Genomic DNA, 5,110 nt, shown 5'->3' on the forward strand with positions numbered 1-5,110 from the left:
ATGTATTTAGTAAAAAAGTGAAAAGAAGGGGTTATAGTTATAGGCCTCATTCACACCTAAAAGACACCTGTCTTGTCCGAGTCTTGTCTGTGTTTAATGGCCGCTCCAATGCATTTCCAATGGAGGTCACATGGTTTGACAAGACAGTCTTGTTTGAAGGCTGTGTAACCAGACATCAGTGGCGTGCACAGATAGACACCAGGGGGTGCTAGAGCCCTTTTGGCCCTTTTCTCTTTTGAGAAAATAAAAAGTGTGGGAACCCCTTTTGGTGTTAGCATTATGTTATGCTTTAGAGCTATTGAAAAATAGCAGATCCACAAGCTCATAGCGCGCCACCGAGTGGCGCGCTACGAGCTTGTAGGTCTGCTATTTTTGAAAAATCGAAGAACGACTGACATAGAAACATAGCTTTTTCAGAAAACTGTGGGGATGTAGAACACATTTATAGAATCTGATCTCAGGTCAGAATGGGTTAAGGCAACCGGCCGGTTCCACGTGCTATAGGTGCCCTTTTTTTCCACTTGAGCACCTGCCCCTCTAAATGTCTGTGCACGCCACTGAGCACCTGCCCCTCTAAATGTCTGTGCACGCCGCTGAGCACCTGCCCCTCTAAATGTCTGTGCACGCCACTGAGCACCTGCCCCTCTAAATGTCTGTGCACGCCGCTGAGCACCTGCCCCTCTAAATGTCTGTGCACGCCGCTGAGCACCTGCCCCTCTAAATGTCTGTGCACGCCACTGAGCACCTGCCCCTCTAAATGTCTGTGCACGCCGCTGAGCACCTGCCCCTCTAAATGTCTGTGCACGCCGCTGAGCACCTGCCCCTCTAAATGTCTGTGCACGCCGCTGAGCACCTGCCCCTCTAAATGTCTGTGCACGCCACTGCCAGACATTGAAACATATTGATTGATTGATTGAAATATTTATTAACAGTTTGTAGAATTTACAGTACATTTTAAGCACAAACTCAATACAAAGACTGTTAACTGTGAGTGGACGACCCAATTAAGCATTACACTTGTTTACAACAGGGTCCACATTGTTCAATTCATCAAAAATTCATCAATTCATCAATTCATCAAAAATCAAAAATCAATTCATCAAATATCTTAATTAGCGTGACCATCAACATCCAGTATACCTACCATGCATACCATTATGTACATACTGTACGTCCAGCCGACCACAATACTTGCGTGATCTGCTTGTGCAAGTAATAATAGTAATAATAAAACTCTTTGGTCTCCTGAATTTGCCTCTGGGGATCCATATATGGCTTCGTATCTTAAACTTTTGTAACTAAATGTGTGTGAAATGTATATAGATGCTGATGTGCTCTGGCAAAAAGCCTAGCCTACGTATAGTCTATCTCAAATGTAGCATTATTAAGAAAAGCTACAGCAGTGTAGGCCTACAGATACAGTCAGATATGTCAACTACGTATCAAATAGTCAAATCATAGTTGCAAAATATGCAAAGAATGTGTGTGTGTGTGTGTAGTTCTTGTTTAGAGAGAGATAGAGGGAGAGAGAGAGAGAGAGAGAGAGAGGTTATGCAATGTAATGTAGTTTACAGTTGGTTGAAAGTATACCGCAGGTGAGGGTGCAGTCAGTATTACTGACTGCACCCTCACTGACTCAGTAATGACCGGGAAACATCTTAGTTCTGAACAAACAGCCAATGTGAGTCAATAAGTGTTGGTGCCTAAACCAGTCTAAGCCTTCTTTTCACTTTTACAAAATACATTAACCACAAAATAACACACATCATCAACTGAGAAACAGCAATAAAGGCCTGCATGTTAGAAATCAACAATGCAATAAGTCACTGAAAAAAATGTTATTTCAAAGGCTACATTTACCAACACTTAATTTCTGTTCATTGGATGGGCTGTTAAACACATATGTTTGGGCAGAAAAGTCTTAATTAAATTGCTGTTCCAATTGTATCATAACTGTCTGTTAATTAAATACATGTTTAATAAACAGATAATCAAAGCCATTTTTACTAACCATGTTTAGTTTAGTTGAACTTAGGCAGTCACAAACTCACAACTTCTTCATAACGTTGATGGATGACGTCTCAACTCTTTCTCTCTCGCGTTGGTTTTCCTCTCTTTATAGCTGGTTTTATAGGCACTATTCTCAGCCAGTGGGCGGCGCCATTGCAGCTTTTCCTGCCAGGTCCGCCTCTCTCTCTCTGTCTCTCTGTCTCTCTATCTCTCTGTCTCTCTGTCTCTCTGTCTCTCTCCCCCAAACCTTACTAGACTCCATCATTCTCACGGTCCAGTGTCAGAAAAGATAAGTACTGCACGTATACTCTGATGAATCTCTATGATGAATTCCTGTTCTGTTCTTTAGCTACATAGAAATGTCTATTTGTATGTCTCTAAATGTTTTGATGAATTGAACAATGTGGACCCTGTTGTAAACAAGTGTAATGCTTAATTGGGTCGTCCACTCACAGTTAACAGTCTTTGTATTGAGTTTGTGCTTGAAATGTACTGTAATTCTGCAAACTGTAAATACATATTTCAATCAATCAATCAAAACGTATACTCTTTTTAAATTTAATGTGTTCATTGTCCACCACCTAGTGGACTCATTGTAAAACTACAGTTTAAACTACAGTCAGTTAATCTGACTCATCAGAACTGGCCTGTCCTTCCTCTCTCTCTCTCTCTACACTTGGCCTCACCCCCCGAACCCACCTCACCCCTACCCAGTGCCCACTTTGACAGGCTGGATGGCTTTAGGGTCGACGACAGAGTTCTGCATCTAGCAATGGGTCTGGTCCACAAGATTCACTACACCACCAAGATAGCATGTACCTGTCTAGATACTTCCTTAATGTTTGTGAGTATATACAGGTTTAATGTTTGTTTTTAGTTCAGTGTTTGTTTTATAAACGCCATTACGCCACTAACCCTATAACCCTTGACAACGAAGGGAAAATGTACGTCATCTTGTCCCTAAACACAAACATTAAAGGCCATTAACAATAAAGAGAATGTAATGTTTGTTTTACATCACCTATTAATCAACATGAGTTTTGATTACTTTAACCCATTCTGAACGGGAACTCATTTTGGTGTTAGCATCATGTTATGCTTTAGCTATTGAAAAATAGCAGATCTACAAGCTCATAGCGCGCCACCGAGTGGCGCGCTACGAGCTTGTAGGTCTGCTATTTTTGAAAAATCAAAGAACGACTGACATTTTTAGAATCTGATCTCAGGTCAGAATGGGTTAATCAGACCAGTGTGTGTCCAGTGGAAACCTCGTATGAATCTGATCTCAGGTCAGAATGGGTTAATATATTAGTGCCCCTCACTTCACACGGGTGTGATTAAGTTCTTACGTAACCGTAACACAGACCGATGCCTAATCAAAGCCTCGGACCGCTTGATTTACTGCCGTTTCCAACATGACAGCCACGACGTAAACACACACGCAATGTTCATTTACAGCTAAACAATGTTTGTTTATTATAATTAAACATTGCTCTGAAAAATGTTTTTGAAAACATTTGAGCGAGAAGCTGGAGTTTATAGTGTAACAACGCATGGTATGATAGTTACACATGGAAGTAATCTGACTGGAAGTATAACATATTTCATTAACCCATTCTGGGCAGGAACCCCTTTTGATGTTTTAAGCATTATGTTATACTTTAGCTATTGAAAAATAGCAGATCTACAAGCTCATAGCGCGGCACTCGGTGCCGCGCTATGAGCTTGTAGATCTGCTATTTTGGAAAAATCGTGAAAATGTACCTCAATTATTTGAATATATATTACAGAGTGAACATTTTAACTCAAATCTTTGCTTCTGAGGGGTCCCTGGAACAACATATGTTCAGATGGGGGTCGGTGGCCAATTACATATAACTTTGGGGTCCTTGACATGAAATATTGAGCACACAGAAACATAAGGTTTTTCAGAAAACTGTCAGGTATTTTGAAGACATTTTTCAAATTTCGACGTCAGGCCAAAATGGGTTAGGGAAAAGAAGAATCACACCCGTGTGAAGTGAGGGGCGCTCTTATCATTCATCATACATCACTTTCCGTGTTCAACCAATCAAATCATCCGGAATGTCATTTCCGGCCAATCGCAATGTTGTTTCCTCACCGTTTCCGTCTTCAATCTTTCTGCCCTCACTTTTAGCTTCAATGTTTGTGTTCTGGTCACGCTCACCCTGAAAAGCTGCTCATAGGAGGGTCACACTCAACCTGAAAAGCTGCTCATAGGAGGGTCACACTCACCCTGAAAAGCTGCTCATAGGAGGGTCACACTCACCCTGAAAAGCTGCTCATAGGAGGGTCACACTCACCCTGAAAAGCTGCTCATAGGAGGGTTACACTCAGCCTGAAAAGCTGCTCATAGGAGGGACTAGCGCCCCTCAAAGAAGGGTCATAGGAGGGTCAAAGAAGGCGTTCAACAGCACGAAATGTAAATATGTTTTTATTTTTAATCAACACATCTCAAATATAACAACACTGGACAACACATGTATAATATAGTATGCAGACGACAACACATCATGTATAATATAGGATGCAGACGACAACACATCATGTATAATATAGGATGCAGACGACAACACATCATGTATAATATAGGATCAGAGCTTCTCAAAGTCTTTGTCTCTCAGGGCACGACTCAGGTGGAGAGAAGTGGATTGGGTGGATGTTTATTGGAGGTGCCGTGCCCCGTCGCGGTCCATTTGGTTCCATTTGAACCATCTGGACCCAATGCATATCACACTGTGTGTGTGTGTGTATGTTTCCTTAAGGTATATGATGAGAAAAAACCTGTTGGGACCCCCCGAGGGTCTCGACCCACAGGTTGAGAACCACTGTGCTACTTTTACATGTCAACGACTCCAGATGACCCTAACGGTGACCCCCAGATGACCCTAACCGTGACCCCAGATGACCCTAACGGTGACCCCAGATGACCCTAACGGTGACCCCCAGATGACCCTAACCGTGACCCCAGATGACCCTAACAGTGACTCCATGGAAACCAAAACATATTGATTATGTAAACACCCCCCCCCCACCACACCTGTTCCTGATTATTATACATTATGATACAACACACTGT

This window comes from Protomyctophum parallelum (assembly GCF_964188405.1).
Source record: "Protomyctophum parallelum genome assembly, chromosome: 11".
Classification (NCBI taxonomy): Eukaryota; Metazoa; Chordata; class Actinopteri; order Myctophiformes; family Myctophidae; genus Protomyctophum; species Protomyctophum parallelum.